Below are 16,440 nucleotides of genomic sequence, written 5' to 3'. Positions count from 1 at the left end.
CTGAACACAAAATGGCTCCTTTGGTCATGTGTTAATTATAAAATAGCTTTCTTAACCTTGTTAGTTATTACAATGGATACATTATAAAAACGGTCAAGTTAAACTGAGATCAAACTACCCAAGCTTACCTGCATCCTCCAGTCCTCTGGCATCATTCCCATATTCAAGGAGGATTGAAAGATTGTGGTTCGAGTCTCCGCTATTTCCACCCTTACTTCCCTCAGCAACCCAGGATTCAGCCCATCCAGACCGGGTGACCTTTCTATTGTGAACACTGGCAACCTTGTAATTGTCTCCTCTTTATCTATTTTCATCCCCTCCAAATTCTCCACAACCTCCTCCTTTACTGTGACATTTGCAGCATCCACTTATTTTGTGATGACAGATGAAATGTACTTAATTAGTACCTCAGCCACACCCTCTGCCTCCACAGGATCTCTAATTGACCCACCCTTTCATTGACTGTCCATATATTGTGAAAAGACTTCAGTGTTCCCAGTCATGTGACCTGCTAATCTTTTCTCATACACTCTCTTGCTGATCTCATTTCCTTTTTCAGCTCTCCTCTGCACTTTCTGCATTCTGCTTGTTTCTCTACTGCATGTGAATCCTCACATGATTTGCAAAAACCCACACGGTCACCGGGAGAACCTGCAAACTCCGCACAGGCAGTTCCCAGTAACAAACCCAGGTCGCTGGAGCTGTGATGTTAACCACTGCACCACTTGTGCCACCCTAAAATCTGACTCTGGTGGGACTCGAACCCACAACCTTTCAATATCATTTTTCCTCATCATTTAGAAGTCCAACACGCTATCCATTGCGCCACAGAGCCACCTTTTTCTGCCGTTGCTGTTACTTGCCACTTATCAGCCCAAGCCCAATGCTGTCCCGGTCTCTCCAAATGTGGACATGGACTGCTTTCGTATCTGAGGAGTTGCTAATGCGACTGAACATTTTGCAATCATCAGTGAACATCCCCACTTCTGACCTTATGATACAGGGAAGGTCACTGATGAAGCAGCTGAAGATGGTTGGGGCCTAGGACGTGACCCTGAGGAACTCTTGAGCAATGTTCTGGGACTGATATGATTGGCCACCAACAACCATCACCATATTCCTTTGCGTGAGGTATGACTCCAACCAGTGGAGAGTTTCCCCCTGATTGACATTGACTTCAATTTTGCAAGGGCTCCTTGATGCCCTTGGCAAGAACAGTCACTGTTACCTCACCTCACCTCCTGAATTCAGCTCTTTTACCCATATTTGGGCCAAGGCCATATAAAGGTCAGGAACTGAGTGGCTGTGGCGGAACCCAAACTGAGCATTGGTGAGCAGGTTATGACTGTGTAAGTGCTGCTTGATAGCACTGTCAACGACACCTTCCATCACTTTACTGATGATCAAGAGGAGGCTGATGGGGCAGTAATTGACAGGGTTGGATTGTCCTGCTTTTTGCATACAGGACATACCTGGGCAATTTTCCACATTTCCGGGTAGATGCCAGTGTTGTAGCTGTATTGGAACATATTGGCGGGCGGTGCGGCTAGTTCTGGAGCACAAGTCTTCAGCACTACAGCCGGGATGTTGTCAGTATCCAGTGCCTTCAGCCATTTCTTGATATCATGTGGAGTGAATTGGATTAGCTGAAGATTCGCATCTGTGATGCTGGGGACATCAGGAGGAGGCCAAGATGGATCATCTACTTGATACTTCTGGCTGAAGATGGTTGTAAATGATTCAACCTTGTATTTTGCACTGATATACTGGTCTCCCCTATCATTAAGGATGGGGATATTTGTGGAGCCTTGACCTCCTGTTAATTGTTTAATTATCTACCACCATTCAGGACTGGATGTGGCAGGACTGCAGAGCTTTGATCTGATCTGTTGGTTGTGAGATCACTTAGCTCTGTCTATTGCATGCTGCTTCCACTGTTTGACATGCAAGTAATCCTGTGTTGTAGCTTCACCAGGTTGACACCTCATTTTTAGGTCTGCTTGGTGCTGCTCCTGACATGCCCTCCTGCACACTTCATTGAACCACTATTGTTCCCTTGGCTTGATGGTAATGGTAGAGTGAGGGATATGTCAGGCCATGAGGTAACATATTGTGTTTAAATACAATTCTGCTGCTGCTGATGGCCCACAGTGCCTCATGGATGCCCAGTTTTGAGCTGCCAGATTCCTTTGCGCTAGGTATGACTCCAGCAAGTGGAGAGTTTTCCCCTGATTGACATTGACTTCAAATTTGCAAGGGCTCCTTGATGCCCTTGGCAAGATCAGTCACTGTTACCTCATCTCACCTCCTGAATTCAGCTCTTTTGCCCATATTTGGGCCAAGGCCATAATGAGGTCAGGAACTGAGTGGTCCTGGCGGAACCCAAACTGAGCATCGGTGAGCAGGTCCTCAGAAATAATTGGAAAAAAGTTCCTAAGGAATTCTAAGTGTCTGGTGCTTGATAGCACTGTTGGTGACATCTTCCATCACTTTGCTGATGATTGGTAGTAGACTGATGGGGCGGCAATTGGTCAGATTGGATTTGTCCTGCTTTTTTTTATGGACAGGACACACCTGGGCAATTTTCCACATTGTCCAGTAGATGCCTGTGTTGTAGCTCAACTGGAACAGCTTGGCTGAGGGCGCAGCTAGTTCTGGAGCACAAATCTTCGGTACTGGAACCGCGATGTTGTTAGGGCCCATAGTCTTTGCTGTATCGAGTGACTTCAGCTGTTTCTTACTATCATGTGGAGTGAATCGAATTGGCTGGAGACTGGAAACTGTGATGCTGGGGACCTCAGGAGGCCGAGATGAATCATCCACTGAGCAATTTCTGACAGAAGATTGTTAGAAATGCTTCAGCTTTGGCTCCAGCATCATTGAGGATGGGGATGTTTTTGGAGCCTCCTCATCTCATCTGTCCACCTCCATTCATGACTGGATGTGGTAGGACTAAGGACCTGTGATCTGATCGTGAGGGAGAAATCCATACGTGGAGTGGTGGGATCTATGGAGAGTGACCTGAAGAGGGTGTCCGAGCCTGGAGTGGTGGGATCTATGGAGAGTGATCCTGACGAGTGTGTGTAAACCTGGAATGGAAGCTTTCTGTGGAGGTACAGGAGTAGGCCATTCAGACCCAGTATTTTATAAAGGTTTATCATAACTTATTTACTTTTACTCTATGCCTCTATTAATAAAGCCAAGTGTCCTGTTTTCTCTTAGAAGCCTTTTCAAACCTTCTAATATTGGTGTACATTGTCACTTTGTTCCTGCACCCACTTTAGAATAGTACCATTTCATTTATATGGCCTCTCCTTATTCTTCCTCCCAAATTGTATCTCTTCACAATTCTCTGTGTAAATTTTATCTGCCATGTGAAAGCCCATTTTACTAGTTTTTTGAAGTTCCCCTGAAGTGTGTTATTATCACTGGCACAGGATGAAATTCCCGAGCATTCTTTGATGCTATTTCCATGGAAAGAGCAATCTTACACGTTAGCTCAAATGTAGGATTTTGTGTGTTTAGTATCTTTTCTCATCCACCAATATAAGCACAAATCTGTCTCATAATGTACTGTCTAAGAATGTGCCAAAGTTGCAATGTGGTGATAAATTCTTCAGTGTCACAATGTACTCACCAACTGTTTCACTACTTTTCTGCTTTCTGGTTCCAAATTTCTAGCTTGCCGTGATCTCCAGTGGCTTAGGGTTAAAATGTTCCTCCAACTTGGTGATGATTGTTTTGAATGGCACATCTTTTGCCTTGATAGGAGCAGGAAGCTTTGTTAGCATGTCATACACTTCCAGGCTAATTTCCATTCGCAAAATTGCTTTCTTGCCCTCAAGAATTGCTTTATTCTGAGTCTTGACCTCTTTATTTTCATCTTCACATTCCAATATGTTATTAGCTCTGAAAAACATGTCCATTCTTTCAATATATCAACTACATCGTTCTCGAGCCCTTTCATATGTTCCCAGCCTTCCGATGTATCCCATGAGTTCAGCCATATTGTCCCAAATAATCACTTTGAATCTGATGCACACCAAGACCCTGCAACATCTCATTCAACTGAGGAGACAGTGTGTGGCCCAGGCTTCACACAATCCACCCAAACTCTCCAACATCCGAACAGGTAGGTCACCAGGAGCTGGCTGATCTTGTTCACTTCAGTCCCTGCTGCTGTTTGCTGCCTATATTTACAGACTTTTATCTCATCCTCATCACCATTTTCTCAAAGATATTCAGGGGGCATCAGCAGAGAAAATATACACCAAGCGTGGCAAGTGCAAGGAATTGTTTATTTACATCATTAGATCATGACTATAATATACAAATACATTACCTGTGTGAGTCACTTCTCGATCACTGATACTTTTACACCAGATGTGTCTGAATAAATGGAACCTCGTCACAATATACACTGTCACCTTTCAATGTTTAGTGGAAAGGTTTGATGGCTTGATATGTGTGATTACCACATTAATGTGTTTGTACAAAGTTCGGAGCAAGACGGAGATATGAATAATTTATTGGGAAATCTTTAAGCACATCTCCATTTCTCTCACTCACAAAGATCTGCAAACACATGGATTCAGAAAGAACCTGAGTGCAAAATCAACAGAAAAAAACACAGCCAGAGAGACTTGCAATAACCTATAGCTCACAAAATCACAAGCTTTTGTTTGTAGTAGTCAGTGTATTTTACCTTCTGGAGTGAGCAGCTGATAAAGTTAGTCTGAAGAAGTGTCAAGGAAGGAGAGAAGACCACAACCCAGCTTGTTTTGCAGCAAATCTTTAAAAGACTGTGAGAAGTTCACTGTGTCAATTCATCTCATCTCCTGTCTTTGAAGAAAGCCTGCTAAAATTAATTCTCAACACTGCCTCTAAAAAACTGTTCTAAAAGACCCTAGTGGCCTGTCTACGTAAACTCGGAAATTCGACTTTACGCCAGTTTTGGAACAACATATCTCATCTGCTGTTTTGTTCAGAAATGAGCAAGTAATCAGTCCAAGTGTTTTTTTTTTGTCTTTAACAGAGCTCTGAATTGTAAAAAATAATCCCTTTTATTTTTTTCAGTTAACCAGTGTATGTGTGTGTGCGTGTGTGAGGCTGAGGTAAGAAAGGGACTTTAAAAGTCGGTTCAGGTAAAAAGGGAACTTTTAAAATTTCCACCTGAGTATTTATACTTTAATTCATGACTAGTTAAATCTTGTTCGATAAGAAACTGATAATTTTGTTGTTCATTAAAGAAACCTGGTCAGTGTCTTCTATTCTGTGAAAAATAGAGTATATGATTGACTCTATCAGTAAGTGGGAAAAGTTAAAATTTTTGTTGTGACCTGTGGAAAAGTGGTATAAGAATAAATAGTAACCACCTCTGATTTCAATTGTAGTACCATTTGTGAACTGGCTCTGTAGCTTAGCTGGTTAAAGCACCTATCCGATAAACAGGCGATTGTGGGTTCAACTCCCAGCCAAGCCTTATTTTGCATTAGTGATGGGCTTTATCAGTTTCCATATCAACATTTACATCAGTGTCACCTGAACTTCGATTTCAAATTTCATGATGAATTTCAGTCACAGGAGAAAACAGCCTTTGTGAAGGATGTGAGTTGGGAATGGCTGTTCCTCCTTGTACAGAAATTCAGTGCTGATAGTCCAAAGGCAACTTCTTTGATACAAATTTGTTCACAGTTGCATTCAACCTGGAAAACAGCTCGACATTAATCTCACTGAAGGAAAGTGTGACCATGTTGTATGTTTCGGAGTGTTTGTGTCATTATGTGTTGCTTGTAACTGAGACTGGGACATGAGGTAAGCAGGAGGATTGATCCAAGGTTTGGAATATTAGTCAATCAGGAACAAGAAAAATAAAAGGAACCAAATAAGAAAACCTATGTCTCGTGGTTACCGAGAGACAGTGAGAAGATATTAAATCTTGTTCTACTCAATACAGCTGTGATTAACTTTGACCTTTTCTGCCTTTTATCAACAGTATTTGAAGGGTCTCGGTAACAATGTTCAGTGTTGATGAGAGTGGGGTCTGGGTGAGCAGCTGCTGAGTGTGACAGGGTCAGGACTGGATGCAGGAAGTTCTCTGACAGTCTCTCTCTCTCTCTCTCTCTCTGATGGGATTGAGTTGATTTTTAACTGGCGGCTGTTGATGTTTCAATAAATGAAGGAAGTTCCCTCTAACCATTTTTTTTGACTTACAGTGTAATATAAGGATGTAAAGGGTTAATGTTGAAGACACAGTGGTGCAGTGGTTAACACCGCAGCCTCACAGCTCCATGGACCCGGGTTTGACTCTGGGTACTGCCTGTGTGGAGTTTGCAAGTTCTCCCTGTGACCGTGTGGGTTTTTGCCGGGTGCTCTGGTTTCCTCCCACAGCCCAAGACTTGCAGGTTGATAGATAAATAGGTCATTGTAAATTGCCCCTCGTGTAGGTAGGTGGTAGGGAATATGGGATTATTGCAGGGTTAGTATAAATGGATGGTTGTTGGTCGGCACAGACTTGGTGGGCCGAAGGGCCTGTTTCAGTGCTGTATCTCTGAATAAAAAATAAAATAAACAGTGGAAACAACCCCTCCCACTGTCAGAGTGATGATGTAACAGTCACATGAGATGAGGTTTGGGAGAAGAGAGAGCAGCACCAAGGATGCTAGTTTAGGAGGCTTGATGAGTGTGTATATAGTATTGTGTAAATTAGAAAAGAGTTCTTAGTTCTTTCAGCAGGAAATGTGTCCAAAAAATATCAAGAAACTCACAATTTTATTATTCAGGATTTGAAACACAGATATTAACACCAAGTGACAGTTCTGGGTTTATTTAACAAAAGAAAAGAAGAGAATAATATTGCTCACTGATTGAAATCCCCTAGTGAGGAGACAGTTAAACAGGTGATCTGTTGGGGCATCCTTCGATCCAAGGTTTCGACAGTATTTAATCTCCCTTTTTGTTGAAATTCTCTGTTATTTGCAATTTTTTTTTATCCAGCATTGATGGGCGAGTGAAAAAACTGAAACAAGTGAACAGTTCCATCCTTTCTTTTCTTCCTTCTTCCCTTCTTTCAATCAGTTTCTCTTTTCTGTCCCAGATCAATATAATGATGAGAATCCCAATTTAACCTGCTGTTTCTGGTGTTTTATCCATTCCAATCAAAATTCAACATTCCAATCAAATCGATTTGTTATTCCACAGTGTCTCTCCATGTGTTTTATTCTGTTGTATTCTCTCACAGTCTGTTTTATGATCAACATTACATCTCACTCTCTGTTCTGGTGAAGATCAGAAGCAGTGATATCCATTTGCACCACCCACCAAGTCGGCCTGAGGCTGTGCCTCACCGATCATGTGAAGTTAGGAACATAGAAACATAGCTCATCGCCAGAACTTTCAAACAAGCACCAAGATGTAGCTTGGCTGGTGGTGAGAAGGGCCTGCCCTGTCAGATCTTTCCTGCATACCCAGAATCTCACAGCCTCCACACGCTGCCCTCGAGGTGGCTGTGGTGGGGAAGAGACAGTTGCCCACCTCCTTCTGGAATGTGCCTTTGCAAAGCAGGTGTGGAAAGAGATGCAGTGGTTTTTGTCGAGGTTCATCTCAAGCAGCTCTGTAACACAGGAGTCTGTGCTCTATGGGCTGTTCCCAGACACACACCGAGATAAACATCAACTGCTGCTGAATGACCATCAATTCAGTGAAAGACGCTCTTTGGTCTGCTCGAAACTTGCTCGTCTTCCAGTGGAAAGAGTTGTCCACGACCGAGTGTTGCAGACTGGCACATTCCGAGGTCCAGGACCACGTGCTGTGGGGCGCACTAAAGCTTGGGGCAGCCGCTGCAAAGTCTCAATGGGGAAAGACCTCTGTGTAAGGTCCTCCCACCAAAATGAACTGAGGGGCTGGACCCATGGGAAACCCCTCGGGCTGTATACACCAAATATGGGTTTGCTGTAAAATGTACATGGTATGGAAAATGGGATGGAAGGGTTGTCAAAGTCGAGGAAGGAGAGTTACTCCATCTACATCAACAAAGTGATGAAGCAGGTTCACCCCGACACCACCATCTCCTCCAGGGCCATGAGCATCATGAATTCGTTTGTGAACGATATTTTGAATTTATGGCTTTTAATGTTAAATATTTTTCCGGCAGATTGTGATTCCATTTTTGAATCGTTTTTCTATCCGGTGGTAAGTTTCTGGGAAATGCAGTTTCACTACCCAGCAGAATATTTGTCTCCCGATTCACTGTTTGCGATTTAAACTGAACACTGCTCCCTGATCCTTTGTCGTTTTCTGGTCTGACCCGTTCATGTTCCGCCTCTTCCCAGACTGTGGTCAGTAAGAGCTGATTTAAAGGGAATGGCTCAGTCTTCAGTCACTCGTTTCTCTTTTTCCAGTTTGTTTACTTATTGGGGAATATTAATTCATTAACCGTAAACCGCTGGGAGTGTAACAACCTTAATGTCACTTTTACTTCTTACACCAGAAGTCTGGGCTCAGGTTTATCTCCCTTGGCAGCTCCTGTCACCAGGCATCAATCTATAATCTGTGATGTGTTTTCTTTACACAAATTGAGCTGGAATGTGTCCCGTTACAGAATGCTGTGAATGGGGCTTCATACCCGCCCGTTACACACAGTGTCAAATAGAAGGAACAATAAACCCGAATACAGACCGGATTTTAAAAGCAAGTCATAGAGTCATGGAGTTATACAGCACAGAAACAGGCCCTTCAGCCCATCGTGTCTGTGCCGGCCATCAAGCACCTAACTACTCTAATCCCATTTTCCAGCACTTGGGATGTAGCCTTGTATCCTATGGCATTTCAAGTGCTCATTGAAATACTTCTTAAATGTTGTGATGGTCCCTGCCTCTACCACCTCTTCAGGTAGTGTTTTCTAGATTCGAACCACCCTCTGAGTGAAAGAAAATGTCCTCAAATCCCCTCTAAACCTCCTGTCCCTTATCTTAAATCTATGCCCCCTGGTTATTGACCCCTCCGCTAAGGGAAAAAGTTTCTTCCTATCTAAACTATCAATGCTCCTCATAATTTTGTATACCTCAATCATGTCCCTCCTCAGCCTTCTCTGCTCTAAGGAAAACAACCCTAGCCTTTTCAGTCTCTCTTCATAGCTGAAATGCTCCAGCCCAGGCAACATCCTGGTGAATCTCCTCTGCACCCTGTCTGGGGCAATCACATCCCTCCTTTAGTGTGGTGCCCAGACCTGTACACAGTACTCCAGCTGTGGCCTAACTAGCATTTTATACAGCTCCATCATAACCTCCCTGCTCTTATATTATATGCCTCGGCTAATAAAGGCAACTATCCCATATGCCTTCCTAACCAGCTTATCGAGCTGTGCTGCTGCCTTCAGTGATCTATGACAAGTACACCAAGGTCCGTCTGACCCTCTGTACTTCCTAGTGTCCTACCATCCATTGTATATTCCCTTGCCTTGTTAGTCCTCCCAAAATGCAAGGCCTCACACTTCTCAGGATTGAATTCCATTTGCCACTGCTCCGCCCATCTTACCAGCCCATCTATATTGTCCTGTAATCGAAGGCTTTCCTCCTTATTATTTATGATACCACCAATTTTCATGTCATCTGCAAACTTACTTATCATACCTGCTGTATTCACTTCTAAATCATTAATGTCCACTAAAAACAGCAAGGGTCCCAGCACCGATCCCTGGTCACAGTCTTCCACTCGCAAAAACAACCCTTGACCATTACCCTCTGCCTCCTGCCACGAAGCTAATTTTGGATCAAATTTGCCCAATTGGCCTGTATCCCATGGGCTCTTATCTTCTTAACCAATCTCCCATGTGAGACTTTATCAAAAGCCTTAGTGAAGTCCATGTAGACTACATCAACTGCTTGACCCTCATCTACACATCTAGTCACCGCCTCGAAAAATTCAATCAAGTTAGTTAGAAACGCGCTCCCCCTGACAGAGCCATGCTGACTATCCCTGATTAATCCCTGCCTCTCCAAGTGGAGATTAATCCTGTCCCTCAGAACTTTTCCCAATACAGTTTCCCTACCACTGATGTTAGACTCACCGGCCTGTAATTACCTGGTTTATCCCTGCTACCCTTCTTGAATAAAGGAACCACATTTGCTGTCCTCCAATCTTCTGGTACCTCTCCTGTGGCCAGAGAGGATTTGAAAATTTGTGTCAGAGCCCCTGCTATTTCCTCCCTTGCCTCACATAACAGCCTGGGATACATCTCATCTGGGCCTGAGGATTTATCCACTTTTAAGCCCACTAAAACAGTTAATACTTCCTCCCTTTTAATGCTAATATGTTCAAGTATATCACAATCCCCCTCCCTGATTGCTACACCTACATCATCCTTCTCCATAGTGAACACAGATGAAAAGAAACCATTTAAAACCTCACCTATGTCCTCCGTTCTCCCACACAGGTCTGCTCCACTCCCGGAAGGTAAGTGACTGGGCCGCGATCCTTGGGCTCAATTTATCAGCTCCACTCTCGGTGTTCTCCCCACTGGTCTGCTCCTCTCCGCTCTGTTCCCGGAAGGAAAGTAAGTCTGGTATCTGTGACGGACAATGAGGAGAAACACAATATCAGGAGAGAGTGAAATACATTTTACTCTTTAGACGATATTATTTATTATATTTCAGCTGTTCCTTGTTTTACAAATATTTTGGCGGGCTTTTCAGATTTGAGAATGGATTTCAGCTCTGACAATTTGTCAATCTCCACCCCATTTTCTCATTGCCCTTTGATGATCGGCGAAATAGCAGCTACCTGATTGGTGACATGAACCAGCCAATGAGACTCAGCAGACAGTAACCAATCAGAAGTAGCCGGACTGCATTCCTCCAGAAGGTAAAGCAGGGAAGTGCGGGAGGAATTCCTCACTCTTTGTGAAAGTATTTGTGAGATTGTGGAAATGTCTGGAAGAGGAGCAGGGGAGAGACCATGATCCTGTCTCAGGTAAGTTTTTGAGTAAAATGGCTGTAACCAATTCTGTAACTTCAGGGCAGGGAGTGTGTAACACCGTTCGGGTGGTAGTGAAGGATAATGATGGAGATGCACCGGTTGATCGTACCTTCTTCATTAAGAAAATCCTTATTGATTGCTGTGGATTCCAAGCTGCGAACATCTTCTGCCTGCAGGACTTCCCCAGCTGTGGATATTTTGACGTGACGTTCAAGTACGTGGCGGATGCATCAAGTTCCTGAAGGTGTTCAAGGAGAAGGGAAACCAGGCGCCGCTGTCGATCCTCACAGTGGAGCCGCTCTTCACACTGCCATCGCAATGTGACCGGGTGGTGAGAATCCACCTCTACAACCCCCATGTTCCTGTCGTGGATGTACTCACCTTCCTCACCAGGTATGTTGAGGTGGCCGGCAGCAGCACTGATGTCAAGGACCCATTTGGGAATTGGACCAGTTAGCGGCAGGTCAAGGTGACCTTGAAGGTCGATGCCAACGGAGCCATCATCCATCCTCCCTCCAGCTTCACTTTCGGGGGAAGTCGAGGCTTCATGGTCTATGCGGAGCAGCCCAGTGTTTGTCATACCTGCGGCAAATCTGGTCACATGGCAGCTAACTGCAGCACAGTCGTCTGCAAGAACTGCAAGAAGGAAGGCCATCAGACCAAGGACTGTAAACAGAGTAAGTAATGCAACCTGTGAGGTGGGGCAGGCCACCTCTACAAAACCTGCCCAAACGCTGCCTCAGTTATGCTCAGGCAGCAAGGACCAAGGAAAGACCGGGTTAAGGAACGGTGAACATGTCTGGTGCTGGGAGGGAAACAAGCAATCCTCCCCACAGCGATGAAAGTCTATCTGAGAAAGAGAAGAAAGGGGAGGCAGCTGCAACCAGTGACCCAACACCTACTCCGTGCCTGGAAACTGCTACTCCACAGACAGAATTAATGGAGGAGGAGGCAGCAGATGGACAAACAGGTCAGTGGCAGGTGGTACAAAGGAAGACCACAAAGAAAAAAGCTCCAAAAAAAGAACAGGTCACCACCCAAACCAGTGGCAAGAGGAGGCTACCATCTGAGACAGACTACAGCAGCTCCTCCTCACTGGACGAGGAAGGGCCGGAACTATGGCACCTCCAAAAGAAGCAGCAGAACTCAAATGAGCTGGAAGATAAAGCCCCCCAGCTCGGGGGCACTGGAAGCTGTGACACGCCCAGCGCACCCCAAACCAAAAGCATGGAACCCAAGGAGATGCTCAGTGCACCCCAGCTCCGGGAGACCGAGAGCAGCGAAGTACGGGACACAGACAAGGAATTGAGGCTGAACCTTTATAAATCTCACTGGTTATAGGCCTCAGCTAGAGCATTGTGTCTAATTCCATGATCCACACTTTAGCAGGAATGTCAAGGCCTTAGAGAGGGTGCAGAGGAGATTTACTAGAATGTATCAGAGATGCAGGAATTCAGCTAATGTGGAAAGAATAGGGGTCTGGGGTGTGTGAAGCTGGGGTCCTTGTTCTTAGAGCAGAGATGTTAATGGGGCAGTTAATAGTTGTGTTCAACATTGTGAAGAGTTTTTATAAGAATAAAGAAGTTTGACTGCAATTAGACAGAGCCTTGGTGAGATCACACCTGGAGCACTGTGTACAGTTTTGGTTCCCCTTCCCTAAGGAAGGATATACTTGCCTTAAAGGAAGTGTATCAAAGTGTCACTCGATTGCTTCCTGGGATGAGGGGATTGTCCTATGAGAAGAGATTGAGTCGACGAGGCCGATATTCCTCAGAATCAACGGGTGGGAATCGGAAAGTTTGCCGATCCAATCTGGAGTCAGACAGGGCTGCCCTCTCTCCCCTGTCTTGTTTGTTTGCTGTATTGAACCCTTTGCTGAGTCTATTAGGATGGATGTGAGCATAAGAGGGGTAACAATCCCAGGCAGCAGAGGCACTCAGGTTAAAACCTCCCTGTACATGGATGACGTCGCTGTCTTCTGTTCGGATCCGCTGTCCGTGCGCAGACTGATGAGCGTCTGCGACCAGTTCGAACTGGCCTCGGGAGCCAAAGTTAACCACGGCAAGAGCGAGGCCATGTTCTTTGGCAACTGGGCTGACCGATCCTTTGTCCCCTTCACCGTCAGGTCAGATTACCTGAAGGTGCTGGGGATATGGTTCGGAAGGGCCGGGGCATGCACCAAAACCTGGGAGGAGCGAGTAGCCAAGGTACGACAAAAGTTGGGCATGTGGGGGCAGCGATCTCTCTCCATTGTGGGTAAGAACCTGGTCATCAGGTGCGAGGCGCTCACGTTGTTGCTCTACGTGGCGCAGGTCTGGCCCATACCCCACTCTTGCGCTGTGGCAGTCACCTGAGCCATTTTCTGCTTCATCTGGGGACCTAAAATGGACCGGGTCCGGAGGGACACGATGTTCAAATCTCTGGACAAGTGCAGGAAAAATGTACCCAACGTGGCCCTCATCCTGATGACCACCTTCGTGTGCGGCTGCATCAAGCTGTGTGTAGACCTCCAGTACACAAACTCCAAGTGTCACTACGTGCTGAGGTTCTATCTGTCCCCGGTGTTGCGAAGAATGGGCCTGGTCACATTGCCGCGGAACACTCCATGCAGTTGGGCCGTGCCGTACCACCTATCCTTCGTGGAGCAGTTTCTGCGGGAAAACACATTTGACCACCGGTCCATCAGGCAGTGGTCTGCACGGAATGTCCTCAAGGCCCTACGGGAAAAGAAAACGGTGGATCCTGTTGGATGGGTCCCCGAGCAGACCGTCAAAGTCATTTGGCGAATTCCTCATCACCAGAACTTTCAAACAAGCACCAAGACGTAGCTTGGCTGGTGGTGAGAAGGGCCCTCCCCGTCGGATCCTTCATGCACACCCGAAGTCTCGCCCCCTCCGCACAGTGCCCCCGCGTTGGCTGTGGTGGGGAAGAGACAGTCGCCCACCTCCTCCTGGAATGTGCCTTTGCAAAGCAGGTGTGGAAAGAGATGCAGTGGTTTTTGTCAAGGTTCATCCCAAGCAGCTCTGTAACACAGGAGTCTGTGCTCTACAGGGTGTTCCCAGGGACGCACACCGAGACAAACATCAACTGCTGCTGGAGGACTATCAATTCGGTGAAAGACGCCCTTTGGTCTGCCCGAAACTTGCTGGTCTTCCAGCGCAAAGAGTTGTCCACGACCGAATGTTGCGGACTGGCACATTCCAAGGTCCAGGACTACGTGCTGTGGGACGCACTAAAGCTTGGGGCAGCCGCAGCAAAGGCTCAATGGGGAAAGACCACAGTGTAAGGTCCCCCCACCAAGCTGAACTGAGGGGCTGGATCCATGGGAAACCCCTCGAACTGTATCGTTAATATTCTCAATTGCTGTAAATGTAAAACTGTAATTGACATGACAATTGTGAAACGGAAGGGTTGTGAAGAAACTCATGACAGTATTGAAGGAAACTGATCTCCCTTGCAATGTTTGTATTTTTTGGTGCTGTTTGAAACTGTTTGGCAATGTAATTTTTGCAGATTTTTATGAATAAAGTATATTTTGGAAAAAAAAAATATTCCTCAGAATTTCGAAGAGTGAGAGGTAATCTTACTGGCACCTAAAAATCTTAAGGGATTTAACAGGGTAAATGCTGGGAGGATGTTTCCTCTGGCTGGGGATCTGGAACTAGGGATCACAGTCTCAGTATAAATGGCTCAATCATTTAGGACTGAGAAGAGGAGAATTTTTTTTCACTCAAAGCATTGTGAATCTTTGGAATTCTCTACGCACAGTGGTTAGCACCGCAGCCTCACAGCTCCAGTGACCTCGGTTCCGTTCAGGGTATTGCCTGTGCGGAGTTTGCAAGTTCTCTCTGTGACCGCGTGGGTTTTCGCCGGGTGCTCCAGTTTCCTCCCACAGCCAAAGACTTGCAGGTTGATAGGTAAATTGACCATTGTAAGTTGCCCCTAGTGTAGATAGGTGGTAGGAGAATGGTGGGAATGTGGTAGGGAATATGGGATGAATGTAGGATTAGTATAAATGGGTGGTTGTTGGTCGGCACAGACTCGGTGGGCCGAAGGGCCTGTTTCAGTGCTGTATCTCTCTGTGACTCAGGAGATGTGGATGCTCAATCATTGGGTATATCCAAGAGAGAGATCGATAGGTTTTTGGATACGAAGGGAATCAAGGGATCTGTGCTAGTGCGGTAAGATGGAGTTGATGTAGGAGATCAGCTGTGATCTTATTGAATGGCAGAGCTATTTCGATGGGCCGAATGGCCCACTCCTATTTTTTATGTAAAGTTCCATTCCTCTGAGGGAATATTTTATTTTCAAAAAGAGAAATACTGCACACACTGGAAATCTGAATAATAACAGAAGATTCTGGAAACACTCAGCAGTTCCAGCAGTATCTGTGGAGAGAGGAAGGTAGGAGCAATGTTTCAGGTCTATAGAAGGGTCACAGAACTGGACCATTAACCCGAGCTTCTCTTCTCCACAGTTGTTTCCGGACTGGCTGAGTGTTTTCAGTATTTTAGGCTTTTTCTTTCTGTATTTCATCCTTTTCCCATTTGACTATTTGCTGTGAAACTTTCAGCGTTGTGCTCAATTCTTTGTGTCGTTGTGTTTTCTTTATTTGAAGTAATGTAAATAGTATCCTGAAATGAATTTGCCAAATGGTTGGGCAAATTGTTACAACCAGTTTTTGAGCAAGTTCTCCACATACACAGTGAAGGATTCCTTCACATTTGCGAAGACCATACAGGACTTGCATATCGATAGCAATGCCGTGTCCATGTGTTCATTTGACATTGCTAGCCTATTCACCAATGTCCCACTTCAGGAAGCCATAGATATTTGCACTGCAGCGCTATATCATGGCGATCTAGACCCGTCACCATTGTGTGAATCAGTATTAATTGAACTTATGAACTCGGCAACTTGCACAGTTGAGTTCAGTTTTATTGACACCATGTATCGCTGGTGTTGCCATGGGATCCCCTCTCGGCCCAGCTCTCACAAACATCTTTGTTGGATTCCATGACAAACCTGTTTTTAAGGGAATGACACCTAACCTCCGACCTCTTGCATATTTCCAATATGTAGATGATACGTTTGCTATATTTGAATCCGCAGCTGCATGAAATAATTTCCTTGCACGTCTTCATGGGCTCCATCCTGCACTCAAATTCACCTTTGGAATGGAGCAGTCAAATGAGCTCCCTTTCCTTGATGTACTAGTTGAGAAATCTGCTAAGGGGTTTTCTACCACGGTCTACCGCAAACCTACCTTCACTGGTCAATACACGCGTTGGGATTATTACAGTTCCACGCGCTATAAGATTGGCCTTATCGGCAACCAATCACTGACCGACATTGGCTCCTGGTCCAGCAACAACTCAACCTCAAAATCCTCAGACCTGCGGAGTGGTTCCAGCATTTCTTGTTTTTATTTCAAAATACTCATCCTTGTTTCTAAATCCTTATGTG

General features: G+C 45.3%; 1 non-coding gene across 1 annotated transcript; it reads right to left on the bottom strand.

The window, feature by feature from the left end:
* Positions 1-743: 743 nt before the first annotated feature.
* trnar-ucu (transfer RNA arginine (anticodon UCU)) lies at positions 744-835 on the bottom strand. The gene is given in 2 exon segments: positions 744-779; positions 799-835. It is a non-coding gene; the product is annotated as a tRNA-Arg (tRNA).
* Between the last annotated feature and the right edge of the window lie 15,605 nt (positions 836-16,440).

The sequence above is a fragment of the Heterodontus francisci genome, chromosome 35, assembly GCF_036365525.1.
Source record: "Heterodontus francisci isolate sHetFra1 chromosome 35, sHetFra1.hap1, whole genome shotgun sequence".
Lineage (NCBI taxonomy): Eukaryota > Metazoa > Chordata > Chondrichthyes > Heterodontiformes > Heterodontidae > Heterodontus > Heterodontus francisci.
The sequence above is the reverse complement of the archived record's forward strand: the minus strand, read 5'-3'. Positions and strand labels throughout refer to the sequence as shown.